Raw genomic sequence first — 16,479 nt, forward strand, 5'->3', positions numbered from 1 at the left:
AAAAAAATGTGTTCGTGTAGTAGTGTACACACGTAAGAAGTGAAACTTCTTTATGACGTTATTTTTCAAGTAATGATCTACTATATGCAACTTTACTGAAATCGGTTAAATAAAGTTAAATTAGATTTAGTTTAACATTAGGGTTTTATTATCATAGACACAAATAATAATACAATTATTTCATTTTACCTTATTACTACTAAGATTATTACAGAATTTCATTAATTGTTATATAATTATTACTATCATTGTTATCGTTATTATATATTTTTGTTATTAATGGCTTCGAATCTCTTCGAATCAGCCGTGGTAGGGACAAAAAAGATGGCATGTAACGAAAAAATGTGACGCGTAACCCCAAAACGTGACGGTATTTTTTTCCAACGCCGATAAAGAAGTTTCACTTCAATTAATCCATATGATATTGATGTAATCGTCGAATTGAAGTCCGTAAATAAATTCTACAATAATGTACTTTATATTACACACTACAAAAAAAACAACTTGCTACGAATCTCAAACAAAACTATATTTTTTATGATGTCGCAACTAAAAAGCTTTATTTTTCTTTTCATATAGAATAAACCCAGATTATATTATATGCGAAAGCCGTTATAAATCTTTACATACATATGAACAAAATGAACAAAAAAACAATTTTTAATACAGTGAATATTTTATTATATTAGCGAAAAATTAATTTATTAAAGAAAACACTTTTAACGGATTTAAGCTATGTATTATTATAAAGTTATAATTATTTTACATAATTTTTCATTTTTCCGACGTTTCGCGTGCTTTACAGCGTGCGTGGTCACGGTGACCGAAGACAAAAGGTGTTGAATGTCAAAAGTATCACAGCTGTAGAGAAAGTTGTGTTATCTGTATTCATTTCCCCGGAGTTGGTATCGACTTAAAGATGACGGGTTTTTGCAGAAATGACTCACGGTGTCTCCTAGAGGACGGCCGTTAAAAAAGTGTTTTCTTTAAATGTGTAAAAGTTATGTTAATCTATTAAAGTAACGTACTAAACGAGATTTTCAAAAAAAATAAGTAAAATAGAAAATTAAAACTAGGCATCACACCACCACCGATCAAAAAAGCAATTTCATACCTACTGGAGTTTCTGAATCAATGAAAGACGGACCTTCGTCTTCACTAGACATCATCTGAGTTGGGAGCTCCCGAGGAATTCGTTCCCTTGATTTCGCCCTATCTATAGGCTTTCCTAGACTCTTTTGCGGCTTTTTGGTAACTGTCGAGTCGGTCGTCTTTGAAGTCTTGCCGGACGCCGCTATAAGCGCTTTTTAGAACAATTCCATGGTCTCTGGAAAGTGCATTGTAGTATATATAACCTAATAAAGATACAACAAAACTTATAATTACATTCAAATAACATTATTATAGAATTCCTACTTAACTTTCTTTATAAAGCTAATTTTTCAATTTTGTTTTTTTTATTCCCTCTAGCTTTTCTTTTTTCCAAGAAATCCAAAGACTAGTTCCATATTCTAATTAAGATGGACTAATACTAGGGACGTACCTCATTTTTATGTTTATAGTAATTTATTTAAAAAAAACTGTGTTTTTTTTACTTTGATATTAGCAAACAACATGTATGTTACTGAACTTACGATACACCTCAATACTGGCAACTGTGTCGTGGTCTCTCTTGTCCTCTTTATATGTTGGTTTCCGAGTTGGAAAAGGCAAAGCCCGAACCCTTAGGTCCTCTCTCTTAAGCGGTGAATTCTTGCCAAATTACGCTGCTTGATTAGTCGAGCCCACAGCCCTGTATTGGACTAGAGAACAACCTATTAGGTCTTCTGACCAGCTCGCTATTATTTCTTGCACATGCTGAAATGTGAAATTTATGAATTTCACAAATATTGTTTGATATGGGGTAGTGAGGTTTTATAAGTTCCATACAAGGTAAAACAAATTTGTTCATTTATTCTGTATAAATAAAAGACAGGGAATGTACCTCCAAGAACTGGGCTTGATTATACCGCCTCAAACTTGCTCCAGCAGATCTAGGCATATATAATAATAATAATAATAATAATTTTTATTTCTTCTCTCACATATACATACATAGAAGGTTATTATGATTAAACTAAGATGATAACATTTGGAAGTGTATGTGACCTGAGTGACAGATAGCCAGCCTCTCCACCACCGGACCGGAACACGTACAATCAGGTCATTGTCATAAGATACAATAGAAGAAAAAGCAAGTGCTAAAGGAAAAAAAATTGAAACGGAGTCGTAAAAATAAATTTGGTGTGTTTTTGTGTCTGTGTGTGTGCGCGCGTGTGTGTGTGTGTGCGCGTGCGTGTGTGTGTATGTGTGGGCGAGTGGGTGTGTTACAGAGTAACAGTTATTAAATCTTCTGTTTCATCATAACTCAACGTCTTCAGCCAATTAGTAACCATTTTTTTACATTCATATTTCGATAGTGGGTAAATGTTAATTTTACATTTAATGTATTATACAAAGAAGAATCCAAAGAATCTTTGCGAGAAAGAAGTTGTCCATCGTGTAATACGACTGCAAACTTTATGTTTAATCCGCTTGTTTATATTTAATTCGGGGTCGTAACTAGTTTTATAATGTTGTTTTAAAACTGTGTTGAGAATAAATAATTGACGAATTGTTAACACATCGGCTAGGGCATAAAGCTCTTTAGTGGGAAAAAGAAACGGTAAGGAATGACTTACTTTTAACACTGCTCGTTGGGCTCTTTCAAGTTTTAGTAGATTGGTTTTGAAAGTACCTCCCCACACAGTGATACAATAGCTTAAAATTGACTCACATAAAGCCTGATATACTACTTTAACAATTCTATTGTCTGCTATAAGTCTTAAAGTTTTAAAGATGTAAATGAGTTTACGAGTTCTGCATGAGAGAAGATCCACGTGAGAATTAAAACTCAAGTTACTATCGATAAATACACCCAAATACTTAACACTATAGGCAATGGAAATGCTTTTGCAATGGCAGAGTTGATTTGAAGAGCAAGTATGGGCTGTGATAGAAAAATAATCATGAATGTGAGACGGAACGTTTTTAATAGAGAAGGGCATAAATTTTGTTTTATCAACATTAAGCGTAAGGCCGTTACCTCTCAACCATTAATTAACAAGGCCAAAACCAAACTGAGCAGAATTATACACCTCATACCAATTATTGCCAGAGAAGACAAGGGCAGTGTCATCTGCAGTGTCAAATGCAAAAAATGCATCTTACCATTTGGCAACTGGAGGTTACATAACTCATTAATACCCACTGAAGTATTTCCGAACCAATTCGACTTAGGGTCCTTCAAGAAAAGAGCGTACAAATTCTTAAAAGGCTGGCGACGCACTCGCGAACCCTCTGGCATTGAGAGTGTCCATGGGCGGCGGTAGCCTACTGCCCGTTTGCCCCCTATTTTATAAAAAAAATAAAAAAGACACCTTTATTACTTTACACTTTAAGCACAGCCCGCGGGGCTAGGGGGATGACAAGTGCAGGTCTGGCGCACACGGAGCGTACGCAAGAGGTGTACTTTTGCAATGAGAATTCGTTGAGTGAAGCACAACGCAAGCTTTGTAATCGCTTTGAAATCCGCCGTTTAAGTGACGCCCTTAGCATTCAGTTAATTAACTCGTAGTTAGAAAAGTTCAGAGCGGCAGAATCTCTACTGAACCATTCGATTCGATCGCGAAGAAGACCTGTTCGATCGATTGAAGCCATCGGCTATGTCGCCACTAAGGTCGGAGAATCCATGATGATCGGTTAGAAAACATGTAGCCTCTTTGAGCCTCCACTGTTCAATCTTTAACGAATTTTGGCCTTAGACTTAAGATCACATTCTTAAAAAATCCAAATAGTCCAAAAAAATCATACCGGAAGACTACAACCATCGAAAAATTTACTGTCCAAAGATGTTAGAGATTTTTTCACAGGAAAATGGGATGGACAATGTTTATTTCAGTGACGAGTCACACCTTCACCTCGAAATGTACGTCCAACATAAAATGTGCGTACGTGTGGTTATAAAGCAATCCAAAACAAAAACGTCAGAAAGCATTACTACAGTCCTAAACTGCATGGTGTGCAAAATCGATGAAGAAAATCTTCGGGATATTTTTCTTCGAGAATGACCGAGGTGTAACGGTTACAGTGAGGAGCGAGCAGTATATTGACATGATTTATATATGTTTTTGAACCGCAACTGCAAAAAGAGGATATTGATATATATTATATATGGTTTCAGCAAGATAGGACCACATCCAACACAGCTAGGAGCATGGACATACTAAAAGCTTCCTTCCCGGGATAAATCATAAGCCGCTTAGGGTTATCTCAAAGCAAGAATTTATTATACTCTTACGTATTAAGAGCAGTTAAAGTAACTCAAACAACGACAGAAGTGAGAGCCATATCAGTTGACGTCCTGCGGCGTGTCTCTGCAAATTTGCTAGTCCGCTTTGAACGGAACGGAACGTAAGACATCTTGACGGTGTAAAATTTCATACATAATCGATATTATTTCAATACTTTTTGGGATGTATTAATAAATGCCTTACAAACAAAAATAAAATTGTTGACTTGCTTGACTAAGCTCTTCAACAATTCATAACTAGGAACTAATTTCAAAGAAACTGAGAAAAAAGGGCTTACAAAGAAAGCAGGTGGAAGTTCGTATTCGAACTAAACTTACCTTAAGTTCTCTCTAGTTTACAACGTCTCGCCTGTGTCATCCGCGGAAGAACTCAAAACAAGCATTATTAACGGAGCAAATGCGATGCGGAATACTTTGAATTGTTTTTAAACATTTGGTGTTGTTTTTAATTAATTTTATAGAAATTTTAATTAATTAACTGTAATAATCTGTATATGGCAACACAATGATTACTTAGTCTGTATTTATATCATACAGATATTCATAAAATCAAACAACGTATATACTCTATGTAAAGTAAATATCTCGACTCTACGAGTCACTGACAATATTTACAAAAACTTTTCAAAGCAATATTGTAACTTTGTAAAATTCATTTTGCAAAATTTAATATGCTTTTTACACAAGCGTAAATGTCTCATTATTGTTACTAGGTGTAGCCTTTGCTAGGCGGCTATGAAACATGCGAATATCAAATAATTGCTAATTGCCTAAACATTAGATACCAAATTCTACTTTCCACATATTAAATCAATGAGTTCTATATAATTTCAGGCAACCTTGATGAAACATAGAAAAATGATTTAATTTTAAAAATGCTGACATATATTGCAGATTTTTCTCAAGGTTGAGAAACTTACATTTAACCTCCAGTTTTCTTTTTATATCGCAGGAAGTCAGACATGAGACAGAGACATAAAAAAAACATGTGTGTGTACTTATGTTCAAGCGTTAGAAATTATATTTCTTGCCGTAATAAGATTTCAAAAATTGTATTCTAGGTTTGTCGACACTAACAATAGAAAAAATATATTTCATACATTGAAAGTTTTATTATAAAGTTGGTTTTTGTGACGGTGTGCGCGCGCATCGTAAAATTTGCTTCGATCATTTTCCCATAAGAATTATAACTTTAAAAAATTCTAAACCGCTCGCTCCATAGCGTTGTCGGGATTTTGCCGCGTTGAACTGGACCAGCTTATGATATTTCATTTCATAATTGAGATATCAGCTACCCTTTCCTGTAAATTCACGCCACGCTTTGTGCCCTTATAAAGTGAGTTTCAATTTACTCTCGCGAATGCAATATTTGAACTCAAATGCACCTCAAATGAGGATAAAACTGTTTGTTACGCGTAAGGGACGCTTACACAAAAAAACATGTCTATTTGTTAAAAATTCCTACATACATTCTTCTTTATCCGATATTTCTTTTTTGTTGTTTTTACCAGCCAGCTACATAACTTCCGTTGCGATTCCGATTTCAATATCGAGTATATGTACCGCGTATTTTCAAACGACATCTACTTATATTCGAAGAATTATATAGACACTGTTGATAAGGTCCATTGTTACTATGATTGAGACTCGGCCATTAACTAATTTGTAAGTCAATCATTAAAGCTGGTATAAGGTTACACCGAGTATGTAACGCCAACGTGAAACACGTCAAATATGATATCAAGGCGCATAGACAGCAGGGACACTGTAAAGAACTTATTAAACTTAGTTTCTTAGGATTCCAAATCCGTTTCATTAAAAATCATTCGTTTTCCAATCTCCTTTTATTTGTCATAAGCACGCCTGTATCCTATTTAGAGTACCGCATTTCATTCATTACTAACATTTTACTCACCCAAAAGAAATATTTATTTACACTCAAGTTAATTTAAAAATTTACAAGTAAAAGAGCGTTTAGAAATAAAATCATTGTTATCTACGTTATTGTAAACATCCCTATTGCCAATAATTATAAGAAACCGTACCTAAACTAAACTCCTAATTATTGAGTGAAACAATGAGTGATATATAAAGGAGTCTATAGTTTTATATTCACATTTGACGATTTTCTTTATAGTCGAGCGTACGCAAATATCTAATTACAACAATTATTAAGCTATACTATGTTTGAGCCACGACTTAATTACTTGACTGGATTTTAGCTGAAGCTGACGAGACCACCATCGGGCATAATCTAAATGTACTCCGCTCGCCACACCCGCGAGCGTAAAGAATAATTGACTTATCATGTCGGCTAATTGGATGTGAAATTCGAATTTCAACTTTCTGTCACGTCACGTGGCAATCTAAACCCGATCGTGACGTGACGTGACGTGAGTGTAGCAGTGTAATTAATGGGGAACCTATATGTAATTGTTATAGAGTCTGTTACACTATGGATGGAATCATGACGGATGACATTAGATTGGAAGATATGGAATATTGAATTTGTATGCTATTCTACTATCCTAGATAATATACAGTATATTTAGCACATTTCCTTATTAATTTCTGTATCGTAAACTTACTGTAATTATAATGAAAAAAAAACACGATCACAAACATTCACGTTTCAATGTTTACAATTGTTTCTTTAAAAATCAGTTAGTACCATTTGTTATGTAAAACATCGAGGTAATAGAAAAATAGATTTTTTTCGTTTTAATATATGATATTCTTAAGTTTTTAAGCGAATAATATTGTATCTAATAAAAAATACCTTCCCTTTACAAAATGACTTAGCTTCCTGTTAATACCAGCCATAATTAAATTTCTTTGTGCAATATAGCAATGTAATAGCACAAGCCTGTAATGGTAGTGATATTTAAAAAACCTTAATATTCTTTTCTAAAACTATATTTCATCTTCTATCATCTGCATCTCTATATTATGAGTCTTTTTAATGGAATTATTGGGCAAGTATTAAAATTCCAACTCCCTTTAAAATAATGTTAATAAAACTTAAAAGAAGCACTATTAGGAGGTCTCATAAGTACAATTACAGGTATTCATATAATTGTATATAAAATTCGAAAGACCAATAGAATTTTCTTTAGAACAAAGGAAATGCTCATATGCCGTGAGAAGCCCTGCTGAACGTACATCCAAAAATGGGCGACGTATGTCTGACATCTGATCTACTGACCTATTAAGAAATTATTATATTTAAAGACAAATATAAAGAGATAGAATTATTAATTGGGAAAGCTAATACATTATAAATTTCTGTATCAATTTTACTTTACATAATAGTACCTAAATAATTTACAACCCTAACTAGGTTAACTCATACCCCTATGCATATGTCTGGAAGAACGCGATAACCATTTTGGTTAGCGAATGGTATTTGTACGGTTTTCATTAATAAAAACGAAATATTTTTGAATAGGTCGCAAATTAATTTGAAGGACACAAAACCCACGCAGGCCGAAGCTATATCAGTGAATACAACGTGGAACCAAATCAATTCTAATTAAAAGAATATCCCCTCAGTCTATACACCACAAAAAAATTGCATCGTATAGTACAGTGCGCAATATTGATTTAGTATACACTCGCCGTATTCTGTGTTCCATATGTTTACACAACTACCGCATATCTAGTTTATTTGTTTCGTTACTTTAGTATTAGCCGAGTACATCAAACTTTGTATTTAAGCCCTGTACCAACAAGCCGTAATAATAATGTTTTGCTATCATAGTATTAATCTTTTTTCATATTAAATGCATATGAAAATTAATTAACAAATCAACTGCTTACGTCTTTGATAAATTATGCAGAAATTGGTATTGGTACAACTATAAGCTCGTTCCACGTTTGGACACATTTTTGCATCCCACTTCTGAAAATTCATTAATTGGTAAGTTTTATTGTGATAATTAAATCGGTCTTATATAATATTGATATATATCTATCTATATTATATATAAGTATATATATACTTCAAAGATCAGGGACTACTTTTATTCGACAATTTTACAGGTATTTATTATTAGATAAATTTTTGTATACATCATTTTTAGGACAAGGATTAATAAATAAAGAGCAAGACGTGAGATATTAAATATAAAAGATAAATAGATGGAATTAAATGTGTCCTTGAGTAGTTTCAGACAACTATTTTAAACACAATAACTTATATTTAGTCAATCCTTTGTTTGGAATATCGAATTTATCGTTGACATTAATGAAATGTTTAATTTCCCCAATACTCTGAAATGAATTTATCAGTTCCGGTAAACTTTAATAACGTCATTGACATACCCCGAAACTCCAGTGCAAATATTAAGCTATACAAAGGTATTCATCAAATACAATATTGAACAGTACTAATATACGTAAAATTTGTAACTCGAATACCCGCAGAGGAAAACAGCCTTAAAGGCTATAAAATAAAAGCGTGTCTGGCATGTCGGCAATGTTGTAATGAAGGATTACGGTTGTGCATCGAACTACATCCTGGGTTCCTAGAATGAGGGAGGCAGATACGCTCGCAGCCTGGAGTTGCCATGGTAACAGCTGGGATCCATTTGCTCACCGGTCACCTTGTGAGCGGGTGGGCTCACTCTATTAATGTAGAGATGTAATGTAGGTTTTAAAAAGTTAAGCAGGCGTATGCGGATTGTGTCCCTTTCAACTATTTCTCGTTGTAGACTCGTTCTAAGTTATAAGTTCACTCGTAGTAAGTTTTTCTTTTTCATTTCTATTCGGTTCTGATTTTTGGTTGAAGTTAAACTAAAGGTGTATCTGGATACTTTTGTAATTACTTTGATACTAGTATTAAATATATTTAAATAAAACCAAAACATAACAATCAAATATACATTATTAGTATTAACAATTTTCTTAACCTACATAGTAATGATAAGCATTTAATGAAGAGAAAAATAAAACAAACTTAAAATGTCAGGCAGCATTTCCTCGCTGTATTAAGATACTTATTCGTTCAGAAAGAAAAGCACCAGCTCTGGAGACACCAGTGCTATCTACCAGGCGCCAACTTAAACCTTTAACTAGCGCTTGTGCCCAAGAGTCACTACTCCAAAGGGAACAAAATAGAAGTTGGAGGAAAGACTCTTATGTTTGAGCCGTTTAATATACTTGTGTGTATATGTCCATTAATTTAGTGTAAATGTAAAGTTAATTATCGTTATGTCAAAGTAACATTTTTATTCTCTTTAAGACTTTATATTATATTGTAACTAGTCAGGCCCTCGTCTAGCCCAGACCTCAACCCTTTAGACTTCAAATTATGGTCAGTTTTAGGGGGCATGGCCTGCTCTAAAGGTCACAGCGACATTGAGTATCTTAAAAAATCTTTGGAGGAAGCAGAGGCGTAAATACATAGATTTGTGGCCAAAAAAATTCAAGGCCTGTATAAAAGACATATTATCAGAATATTTTTTTATTTGTTGGTGAGACTTTAATAAATATGTATGTATATTTAATAATATTAAATTTCTACTTCAAAAAATGCATTATCATTTGTAAAGAACATATGGCTGGAATAGGTATATTTGCCACTTATAAACGAATATGTTATAACAGGAGTCCCGTCTCTAGTTTTACATTTCTAGTTATGCCTCGATAAATCGATCGGCATTCAATGACTAGTGCTACGAAACGCTACGCCTACGCCACAAAGGCTACGAAGCACAAATAACCGAAATTAATTAATGAATTATAGTAATCATTTTGCAATTTGTTTTTATCTTAATATAAGGGGTATTCGAACAAAGGAACTGTGTGCCTGTTTGTGGAATCACACTGCATGTAATTTTAATTAAACAAATTCGGTAGATTAATAAAATTTGCAAAATCAATTTTATTTTATTTTTAATTTCGGATTGCGGATTTCCTTGCTGTTTATATTAAATAGAGCAGTAACAGTCTAGTAATTAAGCCTGTAATACTCAACCCTAAGCGCGTGCGATCAATTTCCGGATATGCAACAATATCTTGCTATATACGTATGCATATAGCGATAACTATAATGCAAAACGTTTTTGTTTAGAGATGGTAATATATAGTTGGGAATCTGGCATGTATTCAGCCATAAAATCGTCTTTGCTTGTCGTGTACTTCTAAGAAGACTTTTATGCTATATTGAAATGTATATGTGTGATCCTTTTGACTGTTATAGTAACCATAAATACTTGTGGCACAGTATTTTTGGTAATTAATGTATGGTATATTTTATACTACAGTATGGTTATACTCATCTGAAGCGGTGTTTTTTATATCTTAAATATTAAGAATTGCAAGAATATGGTGCAAACATTCGTAAGTTCAAATATTTGAGTTATGTACATTATGAGTCATATCAATTAGTCAACTCTTATATTATTTGTAGTGATAAAATATCACATTATTACGTTATCAATTATTATCATTAATATTATAATGTTTCACGCAAATAATCATTTCTTTCTAAAAGTAGTAGATTAAGTCGATTTAAAAAAAAATATTTTTTAGACAATGTTTTTAAGGTTAACTTGCACCTCTACCGCCAACACCGCTTTTTATTACTACTATAATAATCTCACTCACGAGTAAGTTGGTGGGTAAGTGTCAACCAGTTATTGTATAAAAATTTAGTGGTTACTTTGTCAATTTATACTACAACGGCGTTTATATTTGCGGTAGAGATAGAAGACTATAGATAGAATTAGAAATTTTAAATATTTTTACTTTTGGCTATTAGATTTCTGAATCTGATCATGATCATTTGTTAATCTAATAGATAGATATTGATTAGTTAAATTTGATAATATTTATAGAATTTTTCCTCAGTTTTGTAAATGTTTTTATATTACACATTTAGTTAAATTGTTTTTGGTTACCTATATATAAGTTCTGGCTACCAAAACCCCAAATAGCGCACCCGGAAAAAAGGGACAATAACAAAGACTACGGCTCCACTGTCACACGGATAACATACAGGAAACATTATCAAAAAATAATTCACATCTTCCAAGCCGACTGGCCACTGAGGAAGATTATGACCAAAACCCTCCAAAGGTTCAAACAAAAATTAAAATTTAAAAACAAAACTAAAATTGGCAACAAAAATACCTACCCTGACTAATAGTACCACTACTAAGATTATAACATCAGAAAAACTGTACATTTTAACATACAATGTTAAAACAGCTGGTTCCAACTGGATTCAAGTAGCGCAATCTAGAGAGGACTGGCTATCTTTGGAGGAGGCCTTTACCTACAGAGGAGTTCTTACAGAATGAAGAATAATAGTTTAATAGTATTTATTACAAACTTAATTACTAACAAAACTAATCATTGTATGTAAGTAAACTGACTTAATCTAACTTATTGTTTTATAAGCTGTAAGAATTAAAAGACTTTTTTATATTTATTTATTTAATTATTAGTAATTTTACTACGTATAATATGTGTGTAAGCTACACACATATTATAAAACAAAATACTTAGACAATACAGAAAGCCAAAACAGATTATATAGATAAACAATATATATAACAGAAAACAAGAAAATACTTTATTATATATAAGTATTTTATTATACATAACTTAGCTCTACGAAATAAAAAGTGCTCATTATAATAATACGGCCTAACTCGCTAGCATTGAAAACGCACAGACTACGTAGAAGTGAAATTGTTCGAACTAGTTTCCTGTAAATTTGATAGCGTAATGCGATCTTGTGATATAGACGCACACATCCTCAATGCGGTGTTTTACAATCCAGACAGTGACCTTTATCTTTCTTCTTTCTCTTTATATTTTTTTTAAAGTTCTAAATATTTTAGTTTTCTGTATAAAGTGCCTGAGTTTGAATTTCCTCACTCAAAAGGTATCTGAGTTCTTTTAGTTAGTTGTTGAGTATTTAGTTATGTATGATGACTGCATGCATTAATAATAATAATCTTTATTTCTTCTCTTACATACACATACATAGAAGGTTATTATGATTAAACTAAGATGATAACATTTGGAAGTGTATGTGAGAGACTGGTCTCTGTAACAGGAGACCTGAGTGACAGATAGCCAGCCTCTCCACCACCGGACCGGAACACGTACAATCAGGTCATTGTCATAAGATACAATAGAAGAAAATAAGCAAGTGCTTAAGGAAAAAAAATGGAAACCGAGTCGTAAAAATAAATTTGGTGTGTGTTTGTGTCTGTGTGTGTGCGCGCGCGTATGTGTGCGTGCGCGTGCGTGTGTGTATGTGTGGGCGAGTGGTTGTGTTACAGAATAACAGTTATTAAATCTTCTGTTTCATCATAACTCAACGTCTTCAGCCAATTAGTAACCATTTTTTTACATTCATATTTCGATAGTGGGTAAATGTTAATTTTACATTTAATTTATTATACAGGTAACAGCCTAGGAAACCAAAGAATCTTTGCGAGAAAGAAGTTGTCCATCGTGTAATACGACTGCAAACTTTATGTTTAATCCGCTTGTTTATATTTAATTCGGGGTCGTAACTAGTTTTATAATGTTGTTTTAAAACTGTGTTGAGAATAAATAATTGACGAATTGTTAACACATCGGCTAGGGCATAAAGCTCTTTAGTGGGAAAAAGAAACGGTAAGGAATGACTTACTTTTAACACTGCTCGTTGGGCTCTTTCAAGTTTTAGTAGATTGGTTTTGAAAGTACCTCCCCACACAGTGATACAATAGCTTAAAATTGACTCACATAAAGCCTGATATACTACTTTAACAATTCTATTGTCTGCTATAAGTCTTAAAGTTTTAAAGATGTAAATGAGTTTACGAGTTCTGCATGAGAGAAGATCCACGTGAGAATTAAAACTCAAGTTACTATCGATAAATACACCCAAATACTTAACACTATAGGCAATGGAAATGCTTTTGCAATGGCAGAGTTGATTTGAAGAGCAAGTATGGGCTGTGATAGAAAAATAATCATGAATGTGAGACGGAACGTTTTTAATAGAGAAGGGCATAAATTTTGTTTTATCAACATTAAGCGTAAGGCCGTTACCTCTCAACCATTAATTAACAAGGCCAAAACCAAACTGAGCAGAATTATACACCTCATACCAATTATTGCCAGAGAAGACAAGGGCAGTGTCATCTGCAGTGTCAAATGCAAAAAATGCATCTTACCATTTGGCAACTGGAGGTTACATAACTCATTAATGAATGTTAGAAACAACGTTGGGCCAAGTACGCTTCCCTGGGGGACACCGTAAGTTATTGGCAAGTCATTACTTACAAAGTCACCGACCTTAACCCTTTGAAATCTATTTTTAAGGTAACTTTGGAAAAGACCCAATTGAGAACCACGGATACCCAAAGATTCAAGTTTGTTTAAGAGAAGTGGGGCAGACACTGTGTCAAATGCCTTAGCAAGGTCCAAAAATATCGCTATAACTTTTTGCTTTCGGTCAAGTTTGGCTACAATGTGATCAGTAAGTTCGTGAACGGCGTCGTTTGTAGAACTACCCGTACGGAAACCAAATTGCGAACTAGAAATGAGATTCTTGGTCTCAAGATAGTTAACAAGGCGTTTGTTTATAAGTTTCTCAATTACTTTTGCAATCGTGGGTAGTTTAGATATTGGTCTATAATTATTGACACATCCTCTGTCACCACCCTTGAAAATCGGAACAATATCAGCCAGCTTAAGCTGATCCGGAAAAACGCCTGTGGAAAAAATCAAATTTACAATGAATGTCAATGGTGGGACTATTATTTGATGATACCGTTTTAATATAGCACCTGAAATATTATGCCGTCCAGTACATTTATCTTTTTTTAAGTTGAGAATACAGTTACGATCTTCATTTTCATCGGTACTATCCAAAACTAAGGATGATAGTGGATTGGCCATTGAGGATATACAACCCCTACCTGAGAAATATGCCTTTTCAGCCAGATCTTTACCAATAGAAACAAAGAATTTATTAATAAAATTGACCAATTCAGAGGGGTAATAAGGAGAAATAAGTTGCTCAGCAGGTCTGCAGAGTTTTGATGTATGCGTTAATTTCCTAATAGTGTCCCAGAGTGCTTTATTATTTGTGTTTGCCGCCGCTTTTAACTCTTTCGCCTCATATTCCCATATTCCCTTTTAAGTTTCTTAAGGAGCCAGTTGCAAAAATTTCTGTACCTTTTGTAGGTTATTTTCTTACTTTCATTGTTCAGGTCTTTTTTATATCTTTTATGAAGTTTATCTCGATTTCGTACACATCTTAGAAGACCAGAAGTCATCCAAGGCTTCTTTAGCCTCTTGTGATTAGGTACGGTGCGATTTTGAGTATTAGATTTTATTTTAGCATTAATCTCCGAGATAAGAAAAGAAGTAGCAACATTTGCATCTGAAACCCGATAGATCGGTTCAAAGCAAAGGTTTTTCATATCATTATCTAGGCCTACAAAATCAATTTTACAATGGATGAAGTCTTTATTTTGTTTGTGAGATTGCTGGTCTTCTAGTATGAGAACTACGCTGTCATGATCAGTTACAGATGATTCAACAACATAACAAGCGGAAGAAAAAGTACTTTTCATAAAAGCGTGATCAAGGCACGTCTTGTTGTGAGTGGATATTGTATGTGCGGGTAACAGACCATGAGAAGCTAGTAGATTTAAGTAAAATTGAGAATTGTTTGGCATAATATCGATATTGATATCACCAATAATTATGACTGAAGATAATTTAAGATTGGTAAGAATTTCGTTTAGCGACTCTATAAATTGGGAGACGTCTTTATACCCTGGCGGTCTGTAAATGGCAATGACGGTAGTATTGCAGGCATATTCCCATGCTGATCTCTAGCACTTTGTTCTTGCCCACGTCTAGTAACGTACGAATGGTGTGTTTTATGGACAACTGGAACAGCCGCAGAGAAGATAGCCCCAGCAAAATGTCCACCAGATACCATCAATACGGCCCAGCGCTGGTATCCCGCTCTATCCAGGCATAGCCTTTTCCATCAGTTGACATCTCTTCCTAAAACAAATTTCCAATGTACCTCTTAGCTCTTTATGTTATCAATGTTATGTGCTTTCTTCCAATTTTTTTTACCCTCTCTGATAAACCCAGTATAATATAATTATATTTATTGCGCAATCATGTGTGCGCAAAGTGTCTATTTAAAATACAACTTAGAAAAGTAACAGAACATCAGACCATAGAAAAAATGGGAATACGCCCAATTACATAATTTTTTTTCCAACTTTTTCATTATTTTGAATTTGAAACACGTATATTATTGAAAAACTCCTTTGAATTTGCGCCATTTACCATATTTTTTTGTTTTCAAATTACAATATCGAATAGAGTGTTAAATAAAATAGGATAGCAGTGATCGTGGGTAGTTCACAAAGTGGGTATGAAGCCGTCCGTCATATACCAGACCAGGAACCAGCCAGCCTGAAAAGCTTGGTATCAGTCGTATATTCATATATCGTACTATCAACAGGTACAACAATAGTCGTCGTCTATCAAGACCGACCAGAAATGATCGGGGCGGAGGCGTGCTGTTAGAACTACAAAGGCTGTTAATGCTGTTAAAGCTAGAATTCGTCGAAACCCCATTAGGTAGCAAAAAATCTTATCGCGAGAAATGAAGACTCTGTCGCGTATTATAAAACAAGACCTGAAGCTCGGTACTCATCGTCGATATGTACAGGACATGCTCTAAATAAATCTTTATAATTAAAGAGAGTGGATCAATCAAAACGCCTTCCACTATACGTAGGTGAAAAGCACAGAAATATCCTCTTTACCGATGAAAAAGACATTAAAAAACACTACAGTAAGCAAAATGATAAAGTGTACGCTCACAGTTCAGTACGCTCGAGTTAAAACTTCTCAGCAGAAATCTGCACCTGGCCACAAGGCTTAAACCAATGCTCCGGACTTTATAAGAGCTGAAGACTGGCCCTCATCTAGCTCGGACCTCAACCCTTTAGACTTCAAATTATGGTCAGTTTAAGAGGAAATGGCCTGCTCTTAACGACACGGCGACATTGAGTCTCTTAAAGAATCTTTGGAGCAAGCAGTGG

Source organism: Pieris brassicae, chromosome W (genome assembly GCF_905147105.1).
Source record: "Pieris brassicae chromosome W, ilPieBrab1.1, whole genome shotgun sequence".
Taxonomy (NCBI): domain Eukaryota; kingdom Metazoa; phylum Arthropoda; class Insecta; order Lepidoptera; family Pieridae; genus Pieris; species Pieris brassicae.